We start from the raw sequence: 12,661 nt of genomic DNA, 5'->3' as shown, positions 1-12,661 counted from the left end.
CGAAGAACATTGGATGACAATGCCCATTTGTGGGTTTTTAATAGCGGAGACATTCAATTGCGTCGTACATTGTTTCGCATGGACGGGTAGTAGCTTTACTTACGCGCCTCCAACAAAACCTTGCAATGATGGTGTAAAGGATAAAAGACTTGTTCTTGGATTTGTTCAAAATTGTCATTTTATCGGCCTCAAACTTAGACCCGGTTGCCCATTACCACCCTTGATGAGTGCAACCTTTTGGCCTAGATTTGAAAATAATTTTGCGACGGATTGGTGTGCAAATTATGCGACAGAAATGGATCTTTGGAAATCTTTGCATGTGCAGCCTCCAGATGATGAGAAAGAGGTCAGTGAAGATGATGAGAAAGAGGTCAGTGAAGAGGATGAGAAAGAGGTCAGTGAAGAGGATGAGATTCTTTTAGGATCTCCATAAAAAATGTTTCATGGATTTATCCGTTTATTTTGTGTCAGGTTCGACTTATAATAACAATTCACTGAAAGCCGAACCTGACAACAAAAAAAGACCAGAGTTTTTTTGTCAGGTTCGGCTCATAATATTATTTCACTGCAAGCCGAACCTTGAAACTTTAAAAAACCAAAATTACTTTGCTAGGTTCGGCTTGTAGTATATTTCTGAAGAAAGCCGAACCTTTCATGATTCATGAACACAAGAATTATTATATCATTCCAAATAGACTTTTCAAATTCATAGAAATTGTGGATTACACCCCTGCTACATAGTAGGCTTCCAATTAATTTCTAATATCCTAAACGGGTAATGAGAAACCTTCTAAGAATGTGGTAGTGATCTTTGTATTTGAAATTATTTCCCTTCCATCGTCGCCATTCCTCTAGAGCTCGAACTTCAATCTCAGAGTTTGTTTCACCTTTGAGTCGATATCGACTCACAATCCGAACTAAAGCTATGAAGTCTGTGACTTTTTTCTTAATACTTATAATTCGGCAAAACAAGGAGGCACTATCCCGGTTGTGAGGATTACCTGTTTCCGTGCTGAAGGCTTCATGAATTCTAACCAAGTAGTACATACTCATCAGACCATTTACTCGTCGTTCTTCACCCTTCTTTGGATAGTATGCTACATAATTAGTGCAAAGAGATAAATATTCTTCTATAGTAAACTTAGGAGTTGGGGATGCCATTTGTTGAGCATATGTGGTTAAGAATATGAAAAAACATGTAGGTATATATAGAATATAGTTTTACAACGGCTATATCTTTCAAAAAAAGAGTCGTTCCTAGATTTTCGTGAAAAAAAAGTAAAGGTTCGGCTTATAGAAATTTTAGAACATAAGCCGAACCTATATACATAACGGCTATTTTTTAAAAAAATTTGAAAATTTTTACAGATTCGGCTCACCATATTGGTAAGATTTAAGCCGAACTATATACTGGATTACACCAATAATGATTTTTAAGGCTCGGCTTATAACTCAAATTATAGAAAAAGCCGAACCTGAAGGACAAATGATTCGGCGCGTAACTAACATTAGAGGATAAGCCGAACTCTATACATTCGGCGCATAACTGTTAAGATATTCATTAAAACATGAAATTGAAGGTGTCCATAACCCAATCCCAGCACCATTGAAAGAAAAGTTGAGCACCTAAAAGCAAAGGTGTTTGCAACACCATAAAAGTGTACTTAAAACTTAAGAAAAACATTAAAAGGAAGTTGGAAACATAAAAGGGCATTTAACCACGACCCCTCTTCTTAGTGGTAGGCTTTTGTGCGGGTTCCTCGGGTCCTTCTCCTTTGTTGATGATTGCATCCCACTTTTTGTAGAGGTAGTTTTGTTCTTCCACGGTCATTGGTGTTTTACAATCAATTTTGTCTTTCATTTTTTTCAACATCTCCCTACCCGCGGCATTGGTCCTGACACAAGTATGAAAGTTATAAGACTAATTCGGCGCAAGTATGAATCATGTCTTGAAATTTTTATTAGCTTACGCAGAGAGTGGATCGGCTCACACCACAAAACAATTATAAGCCGATCCTAACTATTCGGCTCACAACCGATACCGTCGAATAAGCCGAATCTATGATTATGAACTCAAACATGTATTCGGCGCAACATGATATCATATAAATAAGCCGATCCTATACACTTGTAAAATTTATGAAATTTTAACAATGATATTCGGCGCAGCCCTAATACTATCGAATAAGCCGAATCTAGACTTATGAATTGAAACCTTTATTTGGCGCAAAACTAATACAACCATACAAGCCGATCCTAAGCACATGCAAAAATTCTGAAATTCAAACAACATTTATTCGGCACAAAACTAATACTACCATACAAGCCGATCCTACACACATGCAAAATTTCTAAAATTCACAAAACATATTCGGCACAAAACGAACACCATCGAATAAGCCGATCCTAAATATAAGTCTCTGTGTCACTAAGTTCGGCTCAAAACGGATTTCAGATCTACGCCGAGCCGTTCATATGCACTTTCAGGGTTCAGTTCCAAGAACAGCTCGGCGCACATCTAACATTTGTTTTACGCCGAACCATACCCTGTAACCGCCGCAGAACACATGATTTTGACGAATTAAATCGACCAAAACAATCAAAAACATCAAATATGAGATGGGTTTGTAGAACTAACCTTCTTATTCTCATTTCCGGAGTTGGTTCTTCTTTAATCTCTTCTTCCGGTTGATTTTATGGTTGATTTTGAGTTTGTTCTTCACTCTCTAAATCTTCTTCTTCATCAATAGGTTGTTCAATCGATCGATTTGAACGAGATACTGCCTTACGACGACCCATTATATAGATGAGTTTAATCGTCGATTAAAGTTTCACGAATCGACAATTAAATTTCCGCGATGAGAAAAAAAGAAAGGAAAGGGTGAATGAGTTCGGCTGTGGAGAGGAAGAAGGTGAATGAAACTGATTTTAAGTGTAGTTGATTATAGGTTTTGTATTAGGGTTAGGGATAGATTAGTAGTAATTTAAGGGCATATAGGTAATTGAACCACCCCATAGGATACCCCTTATAAGGTCACCCAAGTTAGGACTAGTGCCTTGTATGCCTAAGAAGATTTTGGTATGCCCAATATTATGGTTCAACCACTATGTTAGTGCATTTTGCTTAGTTATAGCCAACCACATTATAGTTAAGCCCAACCACTATGGGCCATCACTTAACCATATATACTGTGGCGGAAGAAAAACCTCCCTCCAACAGCAGCTGGGTAATTGTACTTACAACGTGTTCGTTTCGGATAATTGGACGCCCAGTAATTGGATTACAAGGGAATTGAGCCAATTATCTGAACCGAACAACTTAAACCATCTCGGAATTGGATTCCGTGTTAATCCGATTGCCTCAAAATTCCCGTTTTCTATTGCAGTCCGTGACCAGTGCAATGGAATCCGATTCCTCGTAATCATGAGTTAAATGACTCAATTACCCTACGTATTGAAATTTCATCGCTTTCATTGTCTTCGTCAAACTCTCTCCGACCTAAAACCCTTTCGCCTCTGTAAAACTCTCTGAATTTGTGTTTGTACCACAGATTTATGTCATCTTCGACTAGGAATCATCAACCATCAAGTTCCACTTGATAAGCCGGCGTTAAAAAAATTTGATTTTGAAAGGTACAATTTGGTATTAAGGTCATTCTATATGTTGCATTCATATTTCCTCGTTCCTTAATCTGAAAATCTGAACCGAACGCCTAATTTTTGCTTAAGAAATCAATACCTCATAATCTGATTACTAGAATTGGATTCTCTTGTAATTCGATTACCTGGCATCCAATTATTGGAAACGAACACGCTATTAGTTGGTATCGAGATTACGGATGAGAGTAGATACTCTCATCCCAACCCATAGCATTAATGTTAAGGGCTTTTTATTGAAGTTCTCTTTATTGACAGTGAAAATAATCAAGTGAGAAAGCGACCTTGCTATAGCTAGTCCAACAAGGGCTAGTCCAAAATTTGGACAATAGGTGTCACACTCTTTACGGTGAAGAAGGGAATGATTCTAGCATTGAGATTGGTAGTGGGGTGAAGCTGGGAATGATCAAAGGTCTGGATTAATTATCCTATATCTGGACTATGTTAGTTGTCCAAGAAAAAAATGCTCTCACATGACGAGACCAACCAGGGCCCTCCTAATCAATGTGGGGTGGGCCCCCACTCTATATGAGAGAGTATCTTATTAGTATTTTATCGTTTTTATTGCGGGCACATAAAAGTTTTTGTTTTACGCTTTAAAAGGTCATTTTAAAAAAATTATTTATGGGCTACATTATCAGAATGTGTTATGATATCATTTATGGCGGAAACAGAGGGAAGAGATAGAGGGCAATATATGTGCTCCAAATTTTTTGGACCTAATTTTTAGGTTTTTGAAAATAAAATTCCAATGAATACTGATAAACCAATATGTTCTTGGAGTTTCCTTGGTGATTCTGAACGCGCTCATCATATTCCATCCATATCTGCTTCTAGCTCTCAAACCTCAGTCCCTGAGCATAGCTTAATTGAAATTATTCGTGGGGTTTCTTTTCCGATAGATAAGTTAACAAACCTTGTGTCAAGAGTAAAGAATTTCTGATGATGAGTGTAGAAAAGGGACCGATGATTCTAAAAACGGTTTAATTGGAAGACTGTTGCTTCCCAAGGGTGCAACACCATTGAAGATGAAATATAAAACTCAAGGATTTTTGACCTCCTAATCATATCCGTTGGAACTCCGCCTCATTAGGAATAAGATTTTATTGTTTTCATTTTGCATCACTAGATGAAGTACGATGCGTTAGAATGATTGGTGTATGTCAGCTAAAATCACGGACAAAGGATAAGTGGACAAAGGATTTTAACCGTAATATGTAGAGGAATGTCATTGCACAAGTATGGGTGAGAATTTGTGAATTATGACTGGGTTATTGACGAATTCAGACTCTTTCCAAAATTGGTCGTGGAATTGGAACTCCATTGTTAGTTGATGGCACATGTAGAAAAATCACGGGACCTATTCCAGTTTTGAATACTTTCAGAATTAAGTCGCTATACAAACTGACTACCGTAATTTCGTATAGATGAGACCAAGTAAACTACTCCTAGTTACTCAATTCCTTCAGTATATCTGTGCCTACAACCAATCCGGTCTGCACAAGCAAATCCCAAGATAGAGTCACATGCTGTGAAGACTTCTGCTCTTCCCTCTGGATCGTAACCCGAAGCAGTAAAGGTCTAACCTGTTTTAGTAACCACCTCACTATATACCTCCGAAATCCGGTAATGGTCAGAGAAAAAGTTGAATATAAACTTTGTAAACTCCTTTGGTCAAAATCGAACCAAGACAAAGATTATCGGAATAATCAATCTCAGTGAACAAGTTCTATCATACCAATTCTATAAGGAGAAGCAACTAAACACTTTGTTCGATTTTTCAATAAGTTTGATGTCTATCGAAATAAATCGCATGTTTGAATCCCAGAGATTCAAGTGTGCACGAAGTTTCACAAAGACCAAAATACCAGAAAGAAAAAAACTTTTAGTCTCCAGTCTTCAAAGTAACCTGCACAAACAACTTTATTCCTAATAATGATCAACACATACAATGTTAACATTGGATGATCACTAGTTCGATCTACAAATCTCGAATCACTAGATCTGTAATAGTCAATCCTCAAACAAACCAAAAGAGAATGACCATATAATAATCAAGTTTGAAAGATCAAGGATACATACACTATTAGCCAATTGAATCAATAATCGAAAACTAAAATAACAATACGATTTAGTTTCCCACCAATAGTACTACTAAAAACTTCTTGATCCCAAAGAAGACTTTATTAATGACGACAACTCAAGAGATTTCACCTAATTAGATTACACTCCTTTATTAACGAGTTAGCTTCCCACACAAATGGTTAGGAAGTGTGTCAATGAATGAGTTTGTAAGAATACAAGCTATACTATTTATAATATTATGACCAAGGCTTGTTTGTAAGACAAGGAATTACCGAATCCAAAATCCTTAAGATGTGCAGTAAATGTATATTTTCAGTTTTGACAAATTCCAATTGTATTCCAACAAATATACCGAAATCACTCTTAGAGCATGTTTGTTTTTTCCTCTACATAGAGGCAAAGTACTACCTTCCTCTATCTAGAGGAGGACCCAGTTTTATTGATGTTTGTTTTTTCCTCTACCTCTACCAAAATAAAGGAAATAAAATTACACCAACCGGGTGCTATCTTATGGACCAACCTCTATTTAATATGCAAAATATCTCTTCAGTCCTCAGTGAAATATAAAAAAATTCATATCTTCTGTCCCTGTAACAAACTAAAAAAACAGATCGTTACCTCTCTTATCGTCTTCTTCCGCTGAAACCCAATTCTTTACTTCTCCACTTGAATAGTAGAGAGTTTACATCAGTTTATCTCATGGTTATAAGATATTTATTTATTTATTATGTGTTCCTTATTTCGTTACAATAAATTATCTTTGTAGTCATTATTTTGTGAATTTGTTAGATATAGGGTTTAATAATTTGGGTTTGTCTCGATTCTAATCTCCAATGAGTGTTGCTTAATTTTTTTGATATTATTATTATAACACTTGAATTGGGTTTGCTTTCTATGTTTTCTTTTTCTCATCTGATCATGAATTTTGGTATAAGACTATAATTTTTTTAACTCAATATCAATTTGGGATGGAAACTGTTTGACAAAAGGCCTAAGATATTATTCTTTATTTGGAATCCTTCATTTGTGTTGTTCAATAAATTAAAATTCATAGTTATACAAACTTCAGAAAAAAAAAGAGTGTTGGTACAAACTTATGATATTTATTTGACTAAAGTAGTGCACTGATTTTCAAATCATGTTCTCGTTATTCATGATTTTCTTGTCTTCCTGTTGCTTCTTTTGCATCTTCAGTCGTTGTTTGTCATCGTCCTTTTTGCCATCTTTTAGGAAAAAATAGGAAGATGTACTTATTAGTTTAAGTAAAGGTCGAGTTGTGCAAGTGTCAATTCAACTATTGTGTAGTTGTTATTTGAGGTTAGGTATTAATTATGGGTGCTACAAATATATATATATATATATGAACATTCAGGAATTAAACTCATAAGTATCAAATGATAACCATGTTAAATGTTAATGGTGACGGGATGGGACTTTCACATGATTTTTTAATTCATAAGGGTAAAAAAAGAAATATATAACAATTTGACATTTGAAATTTTAATATAGAGGTATCTATGTAGTGGTTAAACAAAGATAAATTTAAAAGGCTCTAGGTAGTGGTATTTATATAGAGATAGAGGTAAACCTCTACATAGAACCCTCTATTTATACAGACCTAAAAACAAACATGTTCTTAGTTAAAAAAAATATTAGCTAGCATACATTCATATACTTCATTAATATAGTAATTAGAGATATGCAAACCTCTAGGATATGGTAAGAATATAAACTATATATCCAAAAGATATAGACTATTTTAAATTCAGGATATTGCCTTAAGAATCAAGGAAAAAACTTAAACATTAAGTAATAAGAGTTCAACACATGTTCAAATCATGATGTCGACATCACGTGAACATCCCAAGTTCAATCCTTGCAAATCTCGATGTTTGTATAAACCCAAAGATCACCAAAAACATCGAAAATGCAAAACCCAGATTAAACTTCAAATAAGATCGCTTAGAGATCGGTCCTACACCTGGGGTCGGTCTTTCCATAAGGGATCGGTCTTCGCCATAAAGGATCCGTCACGGGATCGGTCCTTTCGACTACGAAATGAAATTTTGCAAGTTTACTTCCTTAGGTTATGTTTATGATATTCCTTCATATATTATACCAAGGGTTGAATTCATTCCAGAAGTTATAATAGAAATTATCAATTAGCATTATATCGATTCATGAAGTCCATAATTAAACTATACTTCGTAACTCCATATACTAAAATTGTATATAACAACTAGTATATATTTCCTTGATATTTTGATCATGGTATAATGACCAAGTCACTAATACTAGTGAAAAGTAAAAAAACTTTACTTCATATGTTATATTTTCAATAAATACTGATTTGAAAGAACATAAATAAAAATGGAACAACTCAAGTTTGTTGTTTCTAACCTTGAATTGAAGGACGATGTGTTCGTTGATGCCGATACGTCTTAAGGTTCTTCGTGAGTAACAAAAGCGAGCCTCTACATTCATATGTTCCTAGTCTAACCTAACAAAGTTAAGGCTAGTAATCAAATCAAGTAAGTTCAAGTTTGGAACTAAAATACGACAACTAAACTTGACACACCAACACTTGATGAGTTTAACCGAGAAATGCTCTATAGAACATGAATGCGAAGTTATCATCGCTGAGGTGGTGTATGAGAAGGTTTTTTATTTCTTCTCATATTGTAGAATTACTGGTCATTCTTTGGGGGAGTATAAGAAAAAACCAGTAGATGCTACGATACAACTATAAAAGAAGATGGTATCATAGTGTATGCATAAAGCTTGTGCTTCGATTGATGGAGAAAATGAAGCTCAAGATAAACCCAACAAGGAGAATGTGTAGATAAATCAAACTAAGGAGAATGTGGATAACGAACGATGTATATATGGGAAAGAAAAACAAAAAACTTGATGACAATCAAGGTGATAATAGGAAGAAATCAGTCAATCAACAATATATGCCAGGGAATGTTGACGATAATATGGGTGAAAGTAATGATTTACGTCATAATACAGATGAATTAACTGCTCATAGTGCATCTAAAGGTGATGCTTGCATTGAGGTAGATGATGTAGCTGTGAATTCTTTGAGAAGCAATTAGAGTGGGCACACTCATTATCGATAATGCTCAACTTGCATTTGTTGAACAAATATCTCTTCAAGAAGCTAATCAAACCGTTAAAGAATTAGCAATAAAAGTTGATAATAAAAGATCTCATATTACTAATAGTCCTACTAATAATGTTTCTAGTACTGTGACTCATGGATCTTTGAAAGAAATATGTTGGTCAAATTCATCTGAGGAGGAAGGTGTGGTTTATCCATAAAAAGCAAGAAACATAATTTGGATTTCCTCTCAGAAGTTAAACACAATTGTTAAAGCATCACTCGGTTGAACTCACCAACCGTTAGTATGTCATATTTTAGTTCCAAAACTCGAAACTGCTTGATTTGATTACTAGAGTCAACTTTGTCAGATTGGATTATGAACATATAAATATTGAGACTCTCTCGTGTTACTCATGAAGAACCTGAAGACGTAATTATATATATTAAGGAACACATCATTCTTCAGTTCGAGGTCAGTAACAACAGGCTTGTCTTGTTCCATTTCTATCTTTGTCCTTTCAAGTCTGTATTTATTGAAAACATAACATAACATCCAAATTAAAGTTTGTTTACTTGTCTCTAGTATCAGTGAGTTGGTCATTACTATATGATCAAAATATCAAGCAAAGATATACCACTTGTTTCTTATAACTTGAGTATATGGAGTTATGAAGTATAATTTATATATGGACTTCGTGAACCGAAATAATACTAATTGGTGACTTTTTATTATTTAGTGTATTGAACTTTCGGATTGAATTCAAACCTTGAGATTATGAATGGAGGAATATGTTAAACATAATATAAGTAAGTATATCGACTCGTGAAAGTATGTTTCGTGGTCGAAGAAAATTCAGGATAGATCTTAGGACCATCCTAATTGTAGGATAGACCTCAGGACCGATCCATGGCAAGGACCGATCCCTTATGGCAAGGACCGATCCTTTTAAACTTTAATTCAAGTATACGTTTTCGATACGCTTGTTAATCTTCCGGTTTGTACAAACATCAAGATATACTCAGATTAAACTTGGAATGTCCACATAATATCGAAAAAATTAATTGAACACATGGTAAACCCTTATATCTTGATGTTCAAGTATTTTCCTTTGATACTCAAGGCAAGATCCTGAAAAATGAAATATTATATATCTATTAGATATCAAATACCGCCGTTAATAAACCATGATGTTTCCTCGGTTTTGCAACCGTCTTTGGCATCGTTTATTCTTCGTGTTCTTCAGTTGCAGCAGCTGAAAAATATCTCTGCAACTCGATTTTCTCTATTCTATCGAATCCTAAATTTCCCCAAACGATCACATCACCTCCAAATCTTTACATACTCACAACACCTCCAAATCTTGCATTAAACTCTCACATATTCTCTCATAACTCAAGAATATCTTGTTTCCTTTTCTTTTCATGCTTTTGTGTCTGCAGCTGTTAATATTTACTCAATAACGCATCAAATGGTTGTGTAACGTCTCAGATGGTGCTAAACATGCTCAAAACACACCCCAACCCTCCAAAAATAATACAAAATAGTCCCGAGCGTACTTCAAACTCTCTTTTCACGAGAAAACCATAGCGTACTTTGAATTGATTATCCAGCCAAATATACTTGATTCTAAAGCCCATATCATTCCTTTGTAGCTGAATCAAGCATGCCCAATGAATTCCAGCCATTTAATCTCACTGAAACACTTCTAATTCTCAAACCCTAAATGTGCCAGATGAAATTAAATTTTCCCGCCAATTTCTATTTTGAATTTGGAGAAGAAGATGGGTGACCCTATCCTCGATTGGGGTCCCTTTAGCAATTGCCCTAGGGTGCCTTTCGTAATTTCCCGAGTGCCTTTAACACTTTTTCGAGCCAATCTTTCCACAAAATTTTATCACCTTGTAGATGGTGGATTTTCGACAAAGGCTAGAATCGTAAGCTCATAATTATACGAAGCTCTGATTCAGCAATCAGACGTGAGTATCGAGACACGGGTCTCTCATCGAATTCTCAACGGAGAGTACTTTCTCTCAGAGTACATGTAGATATGTAGTCTCACGACTGGACAACGACATATCTCATGAATACTTAGCACTTTCAGTGATTATTTCTATATAGTATCACGAGATGGACGACTCCTAGACAGCTTGCTCTGCTAGTATAGAGCGATAACGTCTTCAGGAACAAACAACGAGTTTACCCTGACTATATAAATGATATGACTTACCGACAAGCTCATATCAGGATAATTAATGCTCCTAGACAGCTTGCTCTGCTAGTATAGAGCCACAAAGTTAATTATTCCTAATTATAATTGCTCCTATTCCATGGTCGAATCCACGACTGGTCCCATGGAATGACAATAAACAATTATTTTGATTCTATGATCGAATCCACAGCTTGATATCATAGAATTTCAATAATTATATTATCTCATTACTCCGATTTCATGATCGAATCCATAACTGGTAATAGATAAATCTTAATTACTCCGATTCTATGGTCGAATCTACGATCCCGTGGAATGGTAATGCTCACTTTATTATTCTGAATTCGTAGTCGAATCCTCAGCTGATCCTATGAATTAATAATAAACATCTTATTGCTCAGTTTTGTGAATTATTCTCCACCGAATTCCACAATTAGTAATAAATAATCAACAATCGGGCGTCTGAGCTACCTCTAAGTAAGCCCCGATTCAAATGGTGAAGGTGTATTCAACGACGATACACTAACAGTCACCGCACGAACGAGTATTTCAAAAATAAAACGAAACGATGAACCTATGCAAAATAGGGAAGAAAATAATAAATAATAAAAATATTGACCAGGGTGCTGGGAGCACGGACACACGACCGACCGACCATGTCGTGGTCAATCCCACGCCAGTTTTATATTTTTAATGCATTTTGTTATTTTCCATGATTTGATGAAAATTCTCTCATTTTATCAAATCTCCTTCGTCTCGAGGAAACTCCTCAGTTTCATGGTACTTCCATAAATCCATAAAAAATAATATAAAATTAAGGAAAGGAGTGTGGGGCGTGACCATTGGCCAACCGGCCCCACACCCCACGGTTCCTTATTATTTTATTATTTTTATTATTATTTCTCTAATTTCATGAAAAAACTCTTTGATTTCATGGTATTTTGCATAAATCATCAAATAATAATAATAAAATAAAATAAATTATGAAAACTTGTGGGACCGGGCCTTGGCCGGCCATGCCCTAGCCGGTCCCGCACGCCCCTTTGTTTTATTATTTTATTATTAGTTTTCCTTGAATTCATCAAATTCCTTGATTTCATGGTATTTCTCTCAAATTAGGAAAAATTCCCTCAAATCATCAAAAATACCTAAAATGTATTAAAATTTTTTGAAAACTCGTGGGACCGGGTCCAAGCCGGCCGGCCATGCCTCCACGGTCCCTCACGTCCTTTTTTTTATTATTTTAATATTTTTTGCTTCCCTGAACTCATGAAAACTCCTTCAATTCATGGAAACTCCCTAAATTCATCAAATTTCTCAAAATTCATGAATTTTTCATAAAATCATCAAAATATTATAAAATTAAGGAAAAGACACCACGGGACCGTGGTCACGACCGGCCGACCATGCATTGACCACGGCGGTCCCATGCCTCCTCATTCCTTATTTTATAATTATTTTTCATCATCTCATGGTGTTTTCCTCAGTTTCGTCGAAACCCTAATTTTGGCATGTTTTCTCGAATGGATGCTCAATTGCACGCCAAAAAATATCAAAATTCTCAGGACTGAGACGCGGACGCCTTGGGGACACGAGCACG

This window comes from Papaver somniferum, chromosome 9 (genome assembly GCF_003573695.1).
Source record: "Papaver somniferum cultivar HN1 chromosome 9, ASM357369v1, whole genome shotgun sequence".
Lineage (NCBI taxonomy): Eukaryota > Viridiplantae > Streptophyta > Magnoliopsida > Ranunculales > Papaveraceae > Papaver > Papaver somniferum.
This window is presented reverse-complemented; position numbering follows the sequence as displayed.